Here is a 22,761-nt window from a genome sequence, read left to right as displayed (position 1 = left end):
GAAAAAATATGCGTTTAGGTTGATAACAACAAGCATTTATTGTATGTTTTAGAGAAACTTTTGCTTGAATTCACAGTTTTCATCATTTTTGAAGGTTTAATTAACAGGGGTCCACTTTTGGAAAAGTTTGGATTTTCGTTGTCCTATATTGGACCCCCATAATTTTTGCTAGAAAATTGCATTTCTTCGCTTTATTTGAGTAAATATCCTTAAACTTACATTACTTCGACTTGTTGAAGTTAAATAATCAGTCAAAAAATGATTGGATGGTTAATTCAATCATAAAATATAAATGCAGTTTTTTTGTGAAAATGCTAGTGACCATGGCTGATTTCAGATATCGAACTCAAAACACTTATTTTGGTGAAAAGGACAATTCAATGTCAGTCAACATTGTTCTAAATGATGCTGAACATGCCAAATAAAAGATTTGTAGACAACAACACTCTTGAAATTGTGATTTTATTGAATTTTCCATTAAAAACCCTTCAGAGGGTCCACTATAGGAAAGGGGTCCACTAATGGATAACGTACCCTATAGACAAACAAATGCTGAAAGTTTCATCCAAATCGGAGCACTTCGATACGACCTGTTACACATTGGTGAAAAACTCGCTCTTAAGAACTTTTTAGAGGCCGGATCTCAGATATTTTGACTAAAACGTTGTCCGGATCTATCATGCGACCTGACGTTGCATAGGTAATTAAAAGACCTTTCCAATGAGTTCAAAAGATTGAAGATCTGACAACCCAATCAAAAGTTATATGCACATAATAGCCCTGAATTATGAAGATCTGATTACCCAATCTGATGGTATGAATAATGAATCATAGAACACTGAAAGGTCCGCCCTTTTGTATCTATTTTGAATAGCATTTCGCTCTGATTGTGAGGAAGGCACCATTAAGTAACGTTTAGTGTTGGTTTTACTCCAAACAACCCAATGTTTTCAAATATTTGAGCAAAATTTGAATATATTCTTGCATTTTTTTTTTTTGAGAACAAACAATAGAAAGTAATTTATCAATGTTTTTTTTGTATTATCATGTTGCATAGTTTTTTCACATTCAACCCTCTAACACCTGTAGTTGCACCATAATTCTTTTACTTCAAATTGTAATTTCTTTAGTACTAGGTATTCAACCAATTGAATTAATTCTTTTTGTACAAATTCGATTTTCATCTCATTTGATAATGGTAAACAAAAATTAAAAATAATCTCAATTTTTATGTGGTGGTAAGGAGTTAGTATTGTTTTGATTAAATTACATCAATCTGTTGAAAATTAATAATAATTTAATTTGCAATAATTTAATACTCATTAAACAAGATTTATTCCCATTTGCCTTAAAAATTAGTATGATTTGATTTGATTTGATGTGATAACCAACAGGGCCACAAGGATGACCTATGTAGCGGTTGCCTAGAATTACAGTGGCTCAGACTTAAAAGGAGCATTTTCAAATTACTGTCGTATGAAGGGCCAAAAGGGGGTGGTTGGACGCGAACAAGCAAAATCACTCACGGTGTCCTCAGGGGAAGAGAATCTCCTTCCGACAGTAACCTCCAATAACTCCGAAAAAAATCTGACAAAGCTGAAAAACAGGGCTCGCACCCTGTTGGGGGCCTAAAAGGGCGCGGCAGACAGCTGGAGACTGACAGAAGTCAATAGATATAATAATTGGACAATCCTTGAGAATTGTACAAATAATAAACTATTTTCCCCTTTTGACGTAGTTCTGGTCTTCCACTATCCACATCCAGTCTCCGCCATTACAGCATACTGTCCACTGCCCTGATGCTCCCTCCCCAATCCCCGGCTTTGATTCTAACTACTGATGAAAAGGAAAATCATAGATGAGAAAAGGTCAATGCGGATGGAGAGCAAATCGAGCTCAGTATCCCCTCACAAAGACTGGTAGTAAGTGTGAAAAAGACAGTGAAAAATATGAAGAAAGGCAGAAAAATGAAAAAAATAGTATGTCAATGCGGATGGATCGATGATCCCCTCACAATGACAAAAAAGAGACAGATGATTTGGAGAGTGAAAGAAGAACAGAAAATCAGGAATAAGAAATAGTCAATGCAGATGAATAGCAAATTTTGTTCAATGTTCCTCACAAGTTTAATACTTTAAATACTTTAAAAACTTGAAATACTTGAAATACTTGAAATACTTGAAATATTTGAAATACTTGAAATACTTGAAATACTTGAAATACTTTAAATACTTTGAATACTTTAAATACATTATATAATTTAAATACTTAAAACAATTTAAATACTTTATATACTTTAAAAACTTTAAATGCTTTAAATACTTTAAATTGTTTTAAAACTTTAAATACTGTAAAAACTTTACATACTTTAAATTCTTTTAATTCTTTGCCTAGAGTACGTTTAAGTACGTTAAATACTTTGAAAATATTAAATACTTTAAATACTTTAAGTTCTATCAATACTTTAAATGCTTTATATATATTAAATACTTTAAATGCTTTAAAAAAATTAAAAACTTCCTATATTTCAAATTCTTTAAACATTTTTAATATTTAACTATTTTCAACACTTTAAATACAAACATGTTTCTATTTGACTACATAAAATCCGCAATGTTGCTCCTAAACTCAAAAATAAAATCTAAATTAAAATCAAACGAATGTATTCAACTGGTCAATTAATGCCCAATACATACAATTTCCATCCATATTCATTTTCTTTATACGCAAATTCACATTATTTTCAAAGCAAGCTGCAAAATATTATTGATCCAAACCTACAACTGAATGACTAATAATATTATTTGAATCACACAAATCAGTTACAGGAAGAACCGAAACATCAGATACCAAATCAAAACGTTTCTTTGAATCAGGTAGAATGCTTTAAACACTATGAAAATGAAAACTATCTCTTTCAATCAGAACAAATAATCTCCAGTAATCACTATTGTCAAATTTACTCAACCTGTATACTTTAGGTGGAGCATCTTTAGAATTAACTACAATACATTTCCTCAACATTGCAGCAATTATCCACAACATATCCATACTCAACAAAATATCACAATTCAAAATTTCACAAAACAAGTCTTTGAGAGTTGAAAAAACAAGACCGAACTTAAAAAGTACATCATACACAGAATCATTAAATGATACAAATGATGCTAAATCCTTTCTTAACTGAGAAACGTGATTCGAAGAAAACTTTATTTTTTCTTCCATGAATTTGATTCATCAAAGCTTTAATTAAAGTATCATTCCCAATTTCAATGAACTTTACCTTCACCTTATTCTCCAAGCCAAAAACATGAGTCCAAAACCACTTTCATTTACGACGAATTTTATTGTCAAAAAGGCAAGAACATTCTTGAAACTCAAAAGTAACGTCCTCTTTCGTTGAATCATTAGTTAAACCACAAAATTCAATGTCCAAAATACTTCCAAAAATTAGACTGCCCGCTTTATGCTGCGTGAAAAGTAATATATCAAATTGTTTGCAAAAATCAACATCAAGTTTTATCTGTGCTGGAAATTTGCCAACTTGATAAATAAATAAATCAGCTTTAAAAATAATACAAACTTACTGAAGCGTTAACATTATATCATCATTTAACCCAAAACCCTGAAAATTGTAACAATTTTCCCTTTTAATATCAGATATGCCTCATCACCATAAAAAACCATCGATAGTAAATTTCCAAACCTATCAATAGATAAATTTGCAAGACGAAAAGCTTCATTGTTACGACTAATTTGGTCAATCAACGAACTGTATAATGAGTTTATAGAAAATAATTTGACAACCACCTCCAAGATATTAAAAATTTTCGTTACAATTTCCATTTTAATCAACCCAAAACTTTAAAACCTTGTAACAAAAATATAGCCCAATAATCGGAACGAACTCACCAAAATTTTGCTTCAATCTCTTCAACACCAGGAACGCTTGAGTTAATAACAATCCCAACAGTAGGCACTTGCAATAACAATCCAAAACTAGAAAAAATAAAGTTGCTAAGCAACCCCCAAACAACTTAAAACTTTCGCAAAAAGAAAAAAAAATAAAAACCAAGTAAAACCAAACACATAAAAAATTAACCTTCCCAGCACTAGAACAATTTGGCAAATCCACAAAATTGCCAAAATTATCTTGAAACACTTCCTTACAAACGTTTTTCCTTTCACTCCAGTTTGCTACAGATTCTTCCTTCTTCTCAAAATTGAACTTCACCCCCCATTCTTCTTTCTTGCTTTTCTCCCGTTCTTGCTTTCAACCGGACAGTCTTCGGCTGGGAGAGGCTGTCACCACCGGGACTTCTATTCTCCAGCCGCCTCCAAAAGCTCCTTCAACCTTTCACCTCCGGAGCCGGAGCCGGAGCCTTTCAACCCATTTTCTTCCTCCCTCCTTCTTCCTCTTATTCACTTGAAAAACTAGAAGCTCCAACTTGACCACACAAAAAGCAAAAAAAAAAAAACAAACCGGAATCCGGAAACCGGTACCGTTAAAACTCTTCAAATATTAAAATTCGCGATATGACGGAAGACGATAAAAATCACCCGGAGCAAATTTTCGAACACCCGTACACCAGCAAAGCCAACTTCGATTTCCCCATTTGCCTTAAAAATTAGTATCATCAGAAATAATTCTGATGTCATAATTTCTGATAATCTGATTAATTATATATAAACCAAACCATACATTTAATTTAACAAAATCATGTTTAGTTTGTTCATTTATAATTTTTTCAGAGCATTTTCAAAAAAAAGTTTAAGAAAATTTAAGAAAATTTATATCCTTAAAAGGGATTTTCTAATCGATTTGGTGTCTTTGGCTAAATAGTATGGTTATAATTAGGATTTTTCATAAAAAAGAATATTCATAAAAATCTATATTTCCCAAAACACTAACATTTTTTAATTTTCCAATTTTTTTAGAACATAAAGAAACCAAAAGGCATATTTTGCGCTAATTAAAAAAATGAAAAAAGAGTTAATTTATAAAATTAAATTTAAAAAAGATGTTATGGTTTGAAGTCAAATTCTCAAGCGAAAATTAGTTGACGCAAATAAAAAAAACAACGTTTTCAAGTTAAAGGCATTTCAAGGGGAAATTTTGAAGGAAATGCACTCAGGCAAAAACTTATTTTGGAAGTACTGACAATATTTTCTACAATTTTATTAGTACAATGAGTTTTTCTCAGTGTCATCGAATACGCCCTCATTTTTCAACTCGCAATATCTCGGAAACTACACGTATAGAAATCCTGTAAGCAAATCCGGTAACTCTATGTTGTATAATTTGTAAACATTGAAATGTTGCCAAATTTGTCAGCATTTTTTTCGATTTCGCTGTAAATGTTTATAAAATCAACAACATTGTTGTTAAAAATTGGAAAAATTGTTGATGATTTTGGAAACATTTCCATGTTTTAAAATTCAACAATATAGAATTTCGGGATTTTCTTACAGGTTTTCTATCCGTGTATTGATTCGTCTCTCAATGTTCAAAAAAGGAAACATTTGTGAAATTTTCTGCTCTTTTCTGGAAAAATAATTTCGAATCTTTAGAACAGGCGTGCATAACCTACTACCGTAAACTGGGGTCAATCGGGACATATGGGGCGAATTGGGACAGCAGTTTTTACCATGTTGGAGCACAATATTTTGATTTTTCTGGTTGGTTTCGGTTAGAACAGATTCAGGCCAACAAAATGTATACATCCATATCTAAATTTAAATGTTTTAAGTGCTCTAAAAACTGCTGTCCCTATTCAGACTGTAGTCCCGATTCACCCCAGATTACGGTACTTGCTTTTTCTTGATTAATGTATTTTAAATATAATTTTTGGGTTAAAACACTTGTTTTTATTTTAAAATATATTTTGACGAATCAATTATTTATTAAAAATGTGAATTACATATGAGTATTGCAGGACACTTAATGATTTGAAACGTGATTTTTATTTTAGTTACGAACCTTCCTAATAAAATTAAATTAAGTTGTGTCATTTTTTCACAACAACATAAATCAAAAATTATATTTAAAAAAATGCATTAAGGGTGCACAGCAACCAAGGAAGTTGTTGTCTTCTTATTCCAAATTTGTCAAACATACGGACCCAATCCTGCAAGAATCTCATTGTAAAAAAAGTCATACTTTGTTGTAATAACTTTGAAGATGGTCATTTGAAGGATGAATAAAAAATCATATTGATAGTTTCCGCAGTTTTGAAGATACTAAAATGTTTGTAAGAGAAATCTGGGTGCAAAAGCTATAATTGATGTGTACCGTTAAACTGAAATCCCTCAAAGCGGAAAGTTTGTAAGACTGCGAGAGGTTTTTATGAACCCTTATGTAAAAATAATTTTTTTTTTTATTTGTGCCCAAATTGGGCTTTTGGGTTTGAAATCACCTCGTCCGTCCTTGAGACTAATTTTTGTGATGTATCCCTGTTTACTCTACACAGTTAGCCGGTTACTCGTACCCATTGATGGGGGTAGCGAGTTGGTTGTTGGCTGACCTGTGCTTTTATCCCATTCTGGTATGATACAGTTCATGAAACTGATCATCTTTTTGGGATGAGTGCGCCATACGGCGTATGGCGAGAGAAGGCGACTTCCTAGGGAATTCAGCCTTCGAGTAGCAATTGCTCCACAGGTGCAGAGCAAATGCGCAGAGCTTTCCAGCTCTGTGTTGCAGAAGCGGCATATGTCGTTGTCGACCATACCGAGTTTTTTGAGGTGATACTTTGCAGGACAGTGCCCTGTAAGCAGCCCCGTTACAGTGCGCAGTTCACTACGTTTTAGACCAATAAGCTTATTGGTAATTGCAGGTTTTGGTGTAATGAAGTTTTTGGCTTGTCTACACCCCTGTGTTGCAAACCATGTGGAAGAAATTTGGTTATCCTCCCATTTTTTTAACTCGTACTTTACAGCACATTTTGATGTACCCAGAAATGGTTCAGGACCAACAAATTTAGCCGATGACCCCTGCCTAGCGAGCTGATCGGCAAACTCGTTCCCCATGATCCCACAGTGCCCAGGTACCCAGAACAAAGATACTTTGTTCCGGCGGGACAGCTCCCGCAGTACGTCGATGCAGTCCCAAACGAGTTTGGACTCCACCCTTGCGGCTTTCAGAGCTAGCAGTGCTGCCTGACTGTCCGAGAATATACCGATTTTCGCATGCCTATAGTTCTTTTTAAGGCAATGCACAGCGCAGGAGTATATAGCATAGACTTCTGCTTGAAAAACGGTGGGCCATCTGCCTGTGTGGATCAATCGGACCGCGCACTGGACTCACAATCCAGAGGTCGCCGGTTCGAATCCCGAGGCGGACGCAAAAATGCTAAGTGTAAATATAGGTATTCGGTGCCCTCTCCCCGTGCCCATACCTTCACACTTAGCAGACCCGGGAGGCGGAGTCTTGTCGCTAAAAGAACGATACACGCCTGTGGATCCGTTGACGAAACCGCAAGGTTTAAGAGGGCCACACATTATAAGGTGTTACGTCGATTCCGTTTTTTTTTTTCATCTACCCATCGAGATGGATAGTTTGATCCCTGGTCCGAAGATCCCAGCTCCAGTGAGATCACCTATTTTGGAGCCATCTGTATAGAAGCAGATAGTTCCTGGTTGAAGTTCTGGCCCCCCAGCACACCAGAGTCTACGAGTTGTTTCAACTGTATCGTATGGAGTGTCTATGTTGGGTCTCGCTTCCATGCAGTCTGTAACTGTTGTTACTAGAGGAGTTATGTCGAACTCCTTCATGATGCGCAGGTGACCTGTTAGATCACCTTCGTAGTTGATGTTATGCCTTCGCTGTCGTAGTGCTCCATTCTCCGCTTCCTTCTTGACGTAAAGATGTAGTTGTAGAATGTGGAGCAGTGCCTCCATTGCAGCGGTCGGTGTTGTTTTCATAGCACTTGTGATGGAGAGGCAGGCCAACCGCTGAACCTTGTTCAACTTTGCTTGCGCCGTCCTCTCGTTCACTTTTGGCCACCATACGAGAGACGCGTATGTTAGCCTCGGTCGTGCTATGGTGGTGTAAGACCAGATAGCCAGTTGAGGCGAGAGGCCCCAGGTCTTTCCGAACAATTTACTGCAGGTCCAGATTGCCGATATTGCTTTTTTAACGGCGTAATCCAGATGTGAGTTCCAGTTCATTTTGCGATCCAGGAAAACTCCTAGATACTTGACTTCAGAACTGAAGTCGAGCCGAACACCTTTAATCACCGGCGGAGAAATGTTATGTTTTCTCCGCCTAGTGAAAGGAATTAAAACGGTTTTGTTGGGGTTGATGGATAGTCCCTCTTGTGTGCACCAGTGAATGATGTAGTTGAGACCTGACTGCAACCTGCACGAGATCGTCGCGTCACATTTGCCCCTGATGATGAGGGTAACATCGTCAGCATATCCTATGACTTCGTACCCTAGTTCGGAAAGATTTTGTAGAAGTGTATCTACAACTAGCGACCAAAGCAAGGGTGAGAGTACCCCTCCTTGCGGACATCCTTTGGCCGCTTTTATGACTACAGTTGTATCACCTAGCGATGCAGAAATTTCCCTGCTTATAAGCATGGTTTCTATCCAGTTCGTGGTTGTAGCGTCTATTCCTCTGTTGAGAAGTGCCGTTTTGATTGATCCGTATGATGTGTTGTCGAAAGCTCCCTCAATGTCCAGAAACGCCCCTAGAACCGTTTCTTGATGCCTGAGTGATTTTTCAACAAGCGTCACCAGATGATGTAACGCGGATTCCGTAGATTTACCCGATTGGTAAGCATGTTGATGCCTGTGCAGCGGAGAGTTTTTCAGGCACTCCGCGCGGATATAATTATCCGTGATTTTTTCCATAAGTTTTAACAGCGTGGATGTCAGACTTATGGGTCTGAAGGCTTTAGGCAAAGTCTTGTCAGGTTTGCCAGCCTTTGGTAAGAAGATCACCTTAACCTTGCACCAGCTTTCCGGGATGTATCCTAGAATATAGCTAGAGCGAAATATTGTGATCATTTCGGGCAAGATGATGTCGCCCGCTTTTTGTAAGAAGATGGGAAGTATACCGTCGGGTCCAGGAGATTTCAGGGGCTCAAAAGTATGGAGAGCCCATTTGATCGACGTACTTGTGAACATACGTCGAGCAAGATGGATTGCCTCTACCGGAACGCTTCTTCGCACGTTGAAGTCCACTGGTCTGTTGGTAACTGCTTCATCCTTAGTTGATGATCCAGGAAAATGAGTGGACATAAGCACGTCCAGAGTATCCTTGTTTGTTTTCGTGAGACTACCGTCTTCCGTTCTTAATTGCCCAAGACCATTAGTGTGATCTTTGGACAGCGCCTTTTGTAGCCGGGTAGCTACGGGCATTGTCGCAATGCTTTCACAGAATCTTTTTTTTTCGATTCTTTCTTAGCATTCCGCAACTCAGCGTTGTATTTGGTGAGAGCTGCTCTATGGGCATCCCAGTTTCCCGAGAGTTTAGCCCTGTTGAACAAGCGTCTTGCTTCTTTGCGAAGATCTGCCAGCTTTTCGCTCCACCAGGGAACGTCACGGCACACCCTCCTTTTTTTTCAACGGACAGCTTGCGTTGAACGCCTCTATGATCCTTCCCTGAAGATTTTCCGCTTCAGTTTCCAGTTCCATAGGAGTCCGAATTTTTGGATTAATCGGCATTCGCGTACCTTGCAGGTGTTCCTTGAAGGCATTCCAGTCCGTTTTAGCGGGAATTCTATATTCCTCAGTTTCCAGTGCCCTGGCTTCGATGTTGAAGACAATGTGCCTGTGGTCAGATAGGCTGGGCTCGTCCGAAACGTGCCAGTTTTTAACTTTTTCGGAGATTGAGGAACTACACAAGGTGAGATCCAATACCTCTTGTCGAATAGCGTTGATAAAAGTAGGTTTGTCTCCCTCGTTGCATACATTGACATCGACAAATTAAATTACATTTTGTTGTAAGGCTTTAGACGTCCTCTTTTTTAATATTCTTTGCAGCTTCAGGGCCATTCGTAAACCCTAGTTTTCATAATAAAATTTGAGAAAATTTAAAAACCAATTTTTGGAATAAATTTTGCCCCAACACTTGTTTCGATTAGTTTTATTTGTCTTTTCGTGCAACCCTGCTTTAGAATCAGGAGTAATCTTTTGAAAGGACTAAAACAGCATGTTGGGCATTTTCAAATGTTTGGATTGATTTTCAAATATCGATTTAATTGATTTACAAAGTACAGCAAATTTCACAAAATCGAACCAATAAACTTTGAATTATATTTGCAACGGTCTGAAAGGTTTGACAAAATCTGTTCGAGTAGTTCAATACTCTAACCTAACCATGGTCAAAACAAGATCTCTTCCAATATGGTTGCATACCGTTTACATTCCCCGCTTCCGAGAACGGATCTGTTTATTTTCTCCGGCTCCGGGTTTGTTGTCAAATTTTCGCTCCAGAACAGAAATAAAAAAGGCAAAATGTCGAATGGAATTTCAAGCCAATTAGCGTAACTTGGCTTCATTCTGGCACCAAATCGATCGATCAGTTAAAGCTTCTGTTTTTTAGCTTTTTGTCCAAACTAGTGTACCATTGATGCCAAGGTTTCTAAACTGACGAAAACTGTCATCTTAGGGTCCGGTTGTTTCTAAAGGGTATTTTGAGTTGGCAGCACTGCTCGTGACAGCTGTCACAATGCGAATTGTTTTTTTTCTGTGGAAAGTGACATTCCGGCGAAAGACGCACCGAAAATAGCAAAAATCAATAGTTGTCAACTTGAACAAAGCATGCCGTCTCGATTTGGGCCCCAACATGGTCCGTTGGTTAATATTTTCTTCCTCGCAATAACCGGCAGCCTGGCCAATGACAAAAACCGAGCCCAAAAGAGTCCCAGCAAAAAGGCTGAAGCCCTTCTTGGCCTCTGACACACCCCGTGCTTCAACCAGCCGCAAAGGCCTGCTTGAATCGGCTGCAGTGTTGCTAAATCCGGCACCTCTGCTGACATAACACTCTCCGCGCAAAGCGTCGTCGCCGCCGCTGCCTTTGGTCCGCAAAGGAGGCCCTCTTTGACGTTTCTACCGTACGGAGAGCCCTGTCAACCGCCCTCTTGCGCCTTCCAGAACGGCCCTGCGCTGCTGCTGTCGTGTGCATGTTTATTTATGTTTGCTTAATAGCAATTAAATTCCATTAAATGCAATTACCAACAAGGCAAACACGGCATACACCCGCACGCCTGCACACACATGCATACACGAAAATGCACATTGCACAAATACATGCAAGCTTGCACAGCAAAAAGAGGGCGCATTCTCGCGTTTCGTGAGGGGCGTCTAATTGATATCGGTTTTGGCTTCAAAACGGAATAATGGCGACGTTTTCCGTGTGTTAGTGCCTGCAGGTCGCAGTAGCCTTTGTGTCTGAGCCCCAAAAGGTGGCCCCCCTGCAAAAAACGTAAATAAATAAATAAAAGGTGAGACATCTTGCTCGATCGAAGCGTGCTTTGGCATTCGTGGTGGTGGTGATGGTGGGGGCATACAGCCTGCCTCGTAGAAGAAGAAGAAGACGAATGCATCGCGCGGTTGCAGTTGCAATTTTTGTCGGCCCTGCCATTATGTCGCTGGGGTCACCTGGGTGTCTGGAAAAGGGAGGAAGGGAATGTGATTCAATTTGTAGAAGTGCTGCTTTTTGCGAGACTTGGCTGGCCCGCGACGAACGTGGTGCGCTTGGTGTGAAAATAGGTGATAGGAAGAGAGTTGCAGTTGGGCTTTTTGTATTGAGTTCATTTTGGACTAATAAAGCATGTTAAATGTACTTTATATAACCATTCGGAAGTCGCGTGTTTTGTCGTTTCATACAAGTGCTCTTACAAAGTGTGTACAAAGTACACGTATGCGACTGCCGGTGGGATGATGGTGAAAATTTTGTTTTTTCATTATGACATAATTTGTATTCTACTGCAGTTTCATGGTTATCAACCAAGTTGTGTTTAATCACGCCTGTTGGGATTATTGTCCGGTCCGTCTCTTAATGTGAAAATGTAATAATCAATAAGGCCGATGCAAATATTTAAAAAAGTTTTTGTCCCTCGGTCCTGGCCGAGGTCAAGGGAAATGCAAAAAATGATTTTAAACGCAGAAGAATGTATTTTAATTTGATTTCAGCTGGTTGCACTTTAATTTTCATTGAAATTTTGAAGTTTCGTGTAAAAATATTTTTTTTTTTGCCCCCTGATTTTTCGGGCCAATTTTGAAGGGGGTGACAAAAACTTTTAAAAATATTTGTACCAGCCTAACAACTTTTACAAACTTGTTTTCAAAGAAAACAACAAAGAGATGTACAGTATTTTGTTTAAATATTTGAGAATTCAATTCATAAGCTCACATTAGATATCCAAACGTATACATGTAGACTCAGAACCAGAATCTAAAGATATGAAAAAATATTCATCAGGTGCACTTTGGTGAAATTAATGGAATTTTTAAAAAACCCGATTTTGAATATTTGCACGGGGAACAATGTTTTCTATATAGAAATCAATATGTTGATGAACTATTTTAACATTTTTATTAACCTTATAAAAACTTATATCTCGAACTTTTTTGTGGTCAGGTGATAAAATTATAATTAAAAAAAATAATTATTTGTGATTTTGTTTATCAACAAAATTTATTTATTGTATTTTTCATCATTTCTAATTAGAATTAGATTAGAACTGAGGTTGAGTTGATAAAAAGTGCCAAGCTTGATAAAAAAAAAATCAAAGGCAATTGTATTCTTTTTAAATATCATTTTTTGTCACCAAAACCAAAGTTATAACACCAATCAATTCTTTTACAAATATACTAAGAAACATGTCTTAATGAAGTCACAGAAAAATCAGAAGAAAATTAATAACTCATAAACTAATTTCAAATCTTTTTTGTGTAAAAGTAATCGATAATGCAGTCCGTTTTAGATTCAATTTCATTTTTATTTATGAATAATATGACTTTTTGAGCGTATTTTTACATCTCCAACTAACAATGTGTTCATTTATTTGTAAAATATGGTTTTAGATGATTAAATCATGTACGACTGTATTTCACTAATTCGTCATTTATTTAACAATTTGTTGGAAACTACTTCTTGAGGAATATCTCTTTAAACTCGAAATGGTTGCATTCCATTTAGCTTGTATTTAATTTTTAAATTGTCTGAAGGTCACCAATAAAATTTAATTTCAACTAAAATGTCAGAATTGATAGAAAAACCAACTTTCAGTCGAGTTAGATAATTTTCGAATATTTAAAATTTTGTAAAAATTTGCTTAAGTTCTTCCTTTTCAAAAATCAAATTGTTCGCTCAACAGCTTCACCTTGGTGTTCCTCATTTGCGGGATTCCTACTCGATACTAGGTGAGAGTGGTTAGACAATCCAAAACTCATAACATAGGAACAAACTTAAATAATGGTAATAAACAAGAAAAAAATAATATGCGGGATATTTATGCGAAAATGATCAATTAACAAGTGAAATGATTTAAAGCAATTCTGCAAATTTTGCAACAATTTTTATGTTTAATATTTTTTACCTAAAATTTAAGGTTATGCTTCAAACAACGAATGCAAAAATTTGACAATTAAACTCACTAACATGGCTTAGAAAATTCAATAGCTTTTGCAAAAGAAAGGTAGTTCTTACCCAGCACAAATTGTAGAATCTCTATAACATGCCACTTTAATCAAATATTCCGAAACCATCAAGCATAAACCCAGCCTACTATTGCGCACTCAGCAGCAGCAAATCCGCGAACGCACGCGCGCGAGCTCATTCCGTGAGCATAAGAGCCCTCGAGAAGAGGTGGAGCTCTCGCTATGTACTCGCGAATCACCAATACCGCTGGGCAACAAGTATGAGCAGCATGAATGTATGCTAACCGTCTGCACAAAAGAAAGAAAGAGAGGGAGCAGGCAAGTTTGCTCGTGTAGTCGCGGCTGAACAATGTTGCATCGCACAATGAGCAAGTCACGCGCGCTCGCTCGCGCTCTTTCTGACTCTTTCGAGCCGACGCGAGCGTTACGACTTAATTCAATGGTTTAAGTCTGCTATAAGAGGTTTAAGTTAAAAAGAGGAAGAAGAGCGCGCTCAAAGCCTACTGTTTCGGGGGAAGCTGCAGTGCCGGGTGCCGGGAGCAGTTTATTGCTTTCTCGCCTACTGTGCTCACTTGCCAACTTCTGGGGTTGTCTCGCTCTTACTACGTGCTCGGAACGGTGGTGTTGGTGCTCACACCAATGGTGAGTAAATTGTGGAACGCTGTGAAGAGTGAGTGCGCGTGCGAGGTGCACTGCGCATTCATGTGAGAAGAGCCGCGAGTGAGGAGAGGAGCGGCGTGTCGTTAAACGTTGAATATTAGAGTTAATTGAGATGTTTGCTCCCCGTCGGTTTGCTTCTTTCCGTTGGTTTCGTGTTCTTGTTTTGGGTTGGATTTTTTTTACAAAAGGTGTGTTATGATGTGAGTCTGTATACGGTTTGCGCGTTTGAAATGACTGATGTTGTCTGATGGTTTGAACTATTTTGGGTGATTTTAATGAGCCCACAATAGGGTATAATTTGAGCAGATTTGAAATCAAAACAAGCAGTGTGATTTAGACTGAATCTTGTGAGCAAAATGCTCTATTAATTTAATAATCCGCATACACTTTGGTCAACTAAAGATGTTTATGTGTTCTAAAAAATAGCATATCATTTTTGTTATAGCTGGCAAAATCATGTAATAAGTTGGAAATGTAGAAATACAATATGGATGTAGTATAAACAGTCAGTTCTAAGAGAATGCATTCAAAATATGGGTCATTCCATCTCAACTGTGCACGAAAAAGTGCAAATTTGAAAATTGCCCTCTCCGATCCTGCTCAAATTTGGCAGGGCTGTTGGTACTATCAAAACATGCAAGAATCCCGAATTTCATCCAAATCGGACCACCCCCTCCATTTTTGTACCTCCCCATAAAATCGACTTTTTGGCGATTTTTGACCAAACCTCCTAGTTTCAAACGACGATAACTCAGGAACCACAAATCTTAGAGGGTCGGTCTTAGACTCAATTTTGAAGGAAATTGGACGTAGAATCCATTTCCGTGATCAAAATGTCGATTAATTTATTTATTCTACCTGTATTGCGCAATTGAAAACTTTAAATGGCCGTATCTCAAAACACCCCAATTTATTTTTTTTATTTGACAGAAGAATCACTTATCGACAGAAATGAATATGTTTCGCTCCAGAGATATCGAATTTTAAAGTTCTGTGTTTTCGAGATTACCTACATCAGCTTCATTCACCGCATCTGCTAGAAGCACACAAGTGGGCCGATCAATAACAGCTACCTGGTGTTCTGGGAGATGAATAATTTAATTTAAATTTAAAAAAAAATTACGCAAATATTTATTCAAATGGCTGATACCTACCTTGATCAATCTATTTTTGTGAAAGGAATATTTATTGGGTTATCTTGATTGCACCGTTTTTTACGTGTTGCTAACCGTTTCAGAGTAGGGCCTTTATCATGGGCGGTAGCAAAATAGTGCCAATCAGCAAAAACCCCAAAACCTGCTTTATTATTATTATTATTATCATTATTATAGTTTACTATTGACACTTTACCATAATTTGGCAAATCTGATTTATGGTTTAAAAGATTGATCATATTAAATCAATTTTTATATTGTTAGCCAGCTCCATTTGATTGAAAGATGATTTTGGTCAAAGTACATTTAATTTAAAAAAAATCTTCATACGTGAGGACAGCAGCCATGAAAGAAGAAAAAAACACTGTTGTTCGGACGGTGTCGAAATCATCGCAACTAAATTTGGGGAATTAGCCGCTTTGAAGCAGATCAAACTTTGTGATTTGCTTACATTTTTCAATTTTATACTTTCCAGATATCCTTACCCTACTCCTTGTGATCGTCCTTCACTAGAATACAACGTATCAACAAATTTTATTCATTTTAATTCATATTTTTTACTCAATAATGTATCGTGCACTTGTGTGTGTGTCGTTATTGCTCTGTCCTGTGGGTTAGCACAGAAATTCATTTCATTAAATTTTTTGTGCAGATATTTCGCGATTATTCGCGATTAAACTTCAGTTTCCTACAGTGTTATACAGTTAATTTTTGCCCAATTTGGTAAAGATTATTTATGATAAAATATTATTTCAATAAATGAACAGGTAGCAGTTATTGATCGGCCCGCCTGTGTGCTTCTAGCAGATGCGGCGAATGAAGCTGATGTAGGTAATCTCGAAAACACAAAACTTTAAAATTCGATATCTCTGGAACGAAACATATTCATTTCTGTCGATAAGTGATTCTTATGTAAAATTGGCCGGGGAACACGATGGTGAGGTCAAATAAAAAAAATAAGTTGGGGTGTTTTGAGATACGGTTGTTTCAAGTTTTCAATTGCGCAATACAGGTAGAAAAAATAAATTAATCAACATTTTGATCACGGAAATGGATTCTACATCCAATTTCCTTCAAAATTGAGTCTAAGACCGACCCTCTAAGATTTGTGGTTCCTGAGTTATCGTCGTTTGAAACTAGGAGGTTTGGTCAAAAATCGCCAAAAAGTCGATTTTATGGGGAGGTACAAAAATGGAGGGGGTGGTCCGATTTGGATGAAATTCGGGATTCTTGCATGTTTTGATAGTACCAACAGCCCTGCCAAATTTGAGCAGGATCGGAGAGGGCAATTTTCAAATGCTGTTCCGCTTCAGATGGAATGACCCATATGTCTTTTCTGACAATTTTTCATCAGAATTTTAATTTTTAATGACTTGTTGTGCTTCGAATCCCGGACACTGATAAAAGCTGATTCGAAATCCGGACACTCGATTTTGCTTATGAATCGCACAAATTTGGACTGAAATGTTAGTGAATAGCATTCTTTAGTTCGCAAATAAGTTGTTAACATCAAAACAATCGATATTTTGTTTATAGAATTGTTAGAATTTAATTAAAACAAAACCATAATTTTTTGCTTTGCCTTCTCCGTGCTTCAGATGCCTATGAAATAATTTAGTGAAATGTTTAAAAATTTTGGTAAACTTATTATTTTATTTATTGTTTTGGCATTAACTACCTACAGTGTTCAAACAAACTTCAAATGAAAGTTGATGTTAGAATTCATCAAATAACACAGTTTTGACTTGATTGTGGTGCTGTGAATAGGGCGTACTTTATGGATGAAGCCTAGTTTAATTTTGTTGTGAAATCTGAACCGCTGCAAATATTTTTCAAAATTTAATTTTATTTTTTTCAAGAATCCTCAGGGTTTTTTTTGAATGAAAATAAGGGTAAAATCAGTGAAAAAAAAATTAAAATGTATTTTTCTACGCTTATAAAAATATTTGCAATATAAGTGAAACAAATCTCACAACTAAATAATGAAAACAACTGCACTGCCCATAATTTAAGAGAAAAACGAGTTGTTGTGTTCGTAACCAAAGCTTAGCAACGGCAATTTAAAATGGGAATGGAGCCGTTTGGCTTTTCGAATCGGCATTCAGAACTAAGCAATATATTAATGTAATTCAAGTTTCAGAAGATGCGTTGGAACATCTTCTGCTACCTGGGGCAAAAATGTCGATTTTGCTAAATGTGGCCACTGGTGAATGACTAAGTTTACAAGCATAGTTTCATTAAAATGTTGACATGGTGGCTTGGTTTTTGATTTTGTTTTACCATTAAATGTTGCTGAATTGTTACAAACTGAAAAGTCGCCAACAATAAAAAAAATAGTATAAAATATAATGTTTATTAATTAAATATGATGTTTATTAATTAAATATAATTTTATTTTATTGAATATATAACATAACCAAATAAAAAAGTTTTTTTAGAATTCATGCAGTCGGGAAACATTGCAGTTCTACAGTCGACTAGTGAATTTGATCAACATCCAAACTTAAAGACCAAGCGGATGGAATCGACGTTACACCTTATAATGTGTGTGTATCGTTCTTTTTGCGACAAGACTCCGTCTCCCGGGTCTCCTAAGTGTGAAGGTATGGCACGGGGAGAGGGCACCGAATACCTACATTTTACACTTAGTATTTTTTGCGTCCGCCTCGGGATTCGAACCAGCGACCTGTGGATTGTGAGTCCAGTGCGCGGCCAAGCGGATAGTCCTTCCAAATTGAAACGAGAGGAAAGTACTATTTTGCAAGAGTGTAGACCTCTCCCGCTCACAACAACAACAAATCGTGTTCATTCTTTTATTGTAACAGTTCATCCCATTAAGTGGCTTATATGGATAAATGACCACAACTTACCTCATCATCGTGGCCGATACGGCAAAGGCGCGTTTCAATATGCCGAAGGTCTTGGGTTCGGGTTTTTAAGGGTGGAATTTTTAGAAAATGAACCGATGAGTAAAGTACTCTCCATAATTTCGTGATTTATCCTCTTCTCTTTACAGAAGCATTTTTCTAACGAACCGTGATCTTTATCCTCTCGTAAACCGATGCCCAATTCTTGGTGATGATATAATGATCAGTTATCACTCACTCGGTGTCGAATCCCGAGCATGGGTAAATAACAAGGGAAATGCGTAATAATACCTTTCTCTGGTATCAATACCAAATTTTGGTATTCCTGGACCCTTAAAAATTTGTCTTAAGGATTATGCAAGAGCAAAATGTGGTATCATACCAATTTAAGGTATTGTTTTGATATTGCAAAATTGCAGAATTTGTCAATGATCGAACACCACATTTTGGTATTATTTTGGTATTAAAGTATTTTACCAAATTCCTCTGAAACTATGGGAAAATTTTGACCAATTTTGACAAAATAATTAATTTTGCGCTAAAATGATGTCTCAAAGCGAATGCTTTCATTGAAAACCGAAAATTTCAAACTTGATTTTAAACATTTTTGATATACCCTCTACAGAAATGACTTGAAATTGTGGAAAATTTTCTAAGTCAGGATGGCACATTTTGGTTTTATTTTGGTATTAAGGTGTTTTATCAATTTCCTCTGAAACTATGGGAAAATTTTGACCAATTTTGACAAAATAATAAATTTTGCGCTAAAATGATGTCTCAAAGCGAATGCTTTCATTGAAAACCGGAAATTTCAAACTTGATTTTAAACATTTTTGATATACCACCTACAGAAATGACTTGACATTGTGGAAAAATTTCTAAGTCAGGATGCCACATTTTGGTATTATTTTGGTATTGAAAGGTTTCATAAATTTTCTCTGAAACTATGGATTTTTTTTTAAATTTTTGACGAGATGATTAATTTTGCGCTAAAATGACTTGAAACCCAAAAATGTTAAAGCTGATTAAATTTTTTTTGTGATTTACCTACTAATATTTTTTTCAAAAACGTTGAAATTTTTCTAAGTTGGGATAACCAAATACTTTGAAAAACGAGTCAATCGACAGATTAATGAATTTTGGTGAATTTCAATCCAGTTTCATTTTAATAATATTTATTTTTCAATCTTGTTATTTTTCAGAAGCTTCAAGAACTTCAAGTACAGCCGTTCATCAATGACAAATGCATTCGGTGTGGTGAAGAATATCACTAAAAACAACATGGAATCATCAGGTGAGTAGATTTGGTTGTTGCATAAGGATCATTTACGTTTTTCACTAACTGCAACTGCTGCACTAAAAATGGTATGAAAATAGCAAATTTTGGTATTACTTGTGCAAATACCAGCGACCAAAATGTGCTCTTGGTTGCCCAGTAATAGATGGTAAAAAACCATGAAATCAAACCAATATCATGTTTGTGGAAGACCACAGGAATACCAAAATATGATTTTCCAAGGGCGCGGGAATACCTAAAAATAAAACCATGCCAATACCAAGTTTTGGTATTCAAGCAATGTTCAAAAATCCAGAAGACCTCAACTTGGTATTGAAATGATTTTATTTTGTGGTATTATTTTACCTTTGGAATAACATAGTATGGTATTGTTGTGCCCTTCCACATACAAGCTTTTGGTATGATTTCATGGTATTTTACCATCTATTACTGGGCAACCAAGGGCACATTTTGGTCGCTGTTATTTGCCCAAGTAATACCAAAATTTGGTATTCCCGTGTTATTTACCCCTGCTCGGGTAAGCTCACAACCAATCGGGAATTGCTAGGCCTACTCTGTTCAATAGCGACAATCAGGCATGAGTATACTCAAAAAGTAGGGAAACTACCAAAATACCAGCGTTTTTATTAGTGATTTCAGTGATTGCATAAAATAAATGTGAAAAAGTGGTATTGTGAAATCAGGAAATCAATAATACCATTTTTAGAATTTGTCGCAACCGTCTCAAAGTCTGGAAATATTTGTATCTTTATGAAATCAACCCCTATTTTAAAAATCAAATCCTTCTTTTTAGCATTCAATAGATCAAATATCCCTCGAAAAGTGAAGCCGCAAATTTAACAAAACAACTAAAGATTGTAATCCTTCTAACAAGCCAATTTTACATACCAGATTTTTTTCCTGCTTCAGATTGTTTCATCTCTTAAAAGCGCACAATTATGGTCCCACCCGACCCCAGGTTCAAGTGCGATTCATCTGCCAATTTCGCGACTTTTTTATGGTTTTCACAACGCGATAAACGAGCAAAAAAGAATAAAAAAGAAAAGTGAAGCTTGCAAAAGGATTACAAACCCTTAACAACTCTCGCCGCACTAATCCTTGCAAATCCAATTTGAGTTTCCGCTTGCCGTTGTGGCCGGGGAACTCTCGTTACGGGATCTGCTGACGAGCTCTGAAGCGCGCGTGTTGGTTTTATAAGAGACTTCAGGACCAATTTCGCTGGAAAGTGACTTCAACGTGGTCACCCCGGGCAAAACGCTTATTTGTAAGCCGCTTAAGTTGGTTGCGATTTTTTTTGCTTTTCTGTAGAAGAAAAAAGTTTACAAATGAATTGAATCGTTTCGGGATTAAGGAGAGCAATTCTCTACGAAATCGGTCTTTTTTCTTCAATTTTAATTTTTGTATTTTTTAATCCGGCTGAAACTTTTTTGGTGCCTTCGGTATGCCCAAAGAAGCCATTTTGCATCATTAGTTTGTCCATATAATTTTCCATACAAATTCGGCAGCTGTCCATACAAAAATGATGTATGAAAATTCAAAAATCTGTATCTTTTGAAGGAATTTTTGATCGATTTGGTGTCTTCGGCAAAGTTGTAGGTATGGATACGGACTACACTGGAAAAAATAATACACGGTAAAAAAATTTGGTGATTTTTTATTTAACTTTATCACTAAAACTTGATTTACAAAAAACACTATTTTAATTTTTTTATTTTTGATATGTTTTAGAAGACATAAAATGCCAACTTTTCAGAAATTTCAGGTTGTGCAAAAATCACTGACCGAGTTATGAATTTTTAATCAATACTGATTTTTCAAAAATCGAAATTTTGGTCGTAAAAATTTTCAACTTCATTTTTCGATGTAAAATCAAATTTGCAATCAAAAGTACTTTACTAAAATTTTGATAAAGTGCACCGTTTTCAAGTTATAGCCATATTTAAGTGACTTTTTTGAAAATAGTCGCAGTTTTCATTTTTAAATTAGTGCACATGTTTGCCCAGTTTTGAAAAAATATTTTTGAAAAGCTGAGAAAATTCTCTATATTTTGCTTATTCGGACTATGTTGATACGACCTTTAGTTGCTGAGATATTGCAATGCAAAAAAACAGGAAAATTGATGTTTTCTAAGTTTCACCCAAACAACCCACCATTTTCTATCGTCAATATCTCAGCAACTAATGGTCCGATTTTCAATGTTAATATATGAAACAATTGTGAAATTTTCCGATCTTTTCGAAAAAAATATTTTGGAATTTTCAAATCAAGACAAACATTTTAAAGGGCGTAATATTGAATGTTTGGCCTTTGTGAAATGTTAGTCTTGATTTGAAAATTCCAAAAATATTTTTCGAAGAGATCGGAAAATTTCACAAATGTTCATATATTAACATTGAAAATCGGACCATTAGTTGCTGAGATATTGACGATAGAAAATGGTGGGGTTTGGGTGAAACAGAAAACATCAATTTTCCTGTTTTTAAACCTGCTTTGCAATATCTCAGCAACAAAGGTCATCAACAATCCAAATAAGCAAAAATAGAGAACTCAGCTTTTCATATTTTTTCAAAACTGGGCAAACATGTGCACTAAAAATGAAAACTGCGACTATTTTCAAAAGCAAAATGGCTATAACGAAAAACGATGCACTATCAAAATTTCAGTAAAGTGCTGATTGAAATTTGATACGTGAAGTTGAAAACGACAAAATTTCAAAAAATCAGTATTGATTAAAAATTCGCTCGGTCGATGCACAACCTGGAAAGTTGGCATTGCCTTCTAAAACATATCAAAAAATTAAAAATAGTGTTTTTTTAAATCAAGATCACCAAAATGTATAAGCATCGCCAACCCCGGTGATCATCCTTCCGGATTGCATGTAAACATGTTAAATATACTGGCAGGCATACCAAGGCACTGTCAGTCGGATTAAAAAATACAAAAAAAATCGAATGACCGAAATCCTAGAGAACTGCTCAGGAGTCACTTGAAACGACTTTAGGGAGCAGAAGGAAGCAGACCCAAACAATGGCGTACGGCGATGACTTTCGACGAATCTTGGGCTCGTGTTGCTGCTTCGGTTGATTGATTTATGGACGAGTGTAATGGGATCAGGAGATGGATAATTTCAGCATCCTTTGAAGGAGAAGGAAACATGTTGTTTCCAAAG

This window comes from Culex quinquefasciatus, chromosome 1 (genome assembly GCF_015732765.1).
Source record: "Culex quinquefasciatus strain JHB chromosome 1, VPISU_Cqui_1.0_pri_paternal, whole genome shotgun sequence".
Taxonomy (NCBI): Eukaryota; Metazoa; Arthropoda; class Insecta; order Diptera; family Culicidae; genus Culex; species Culex quinquefasciatus.
Note: the sequence above shows the minus strand (reverse complement) of the source record.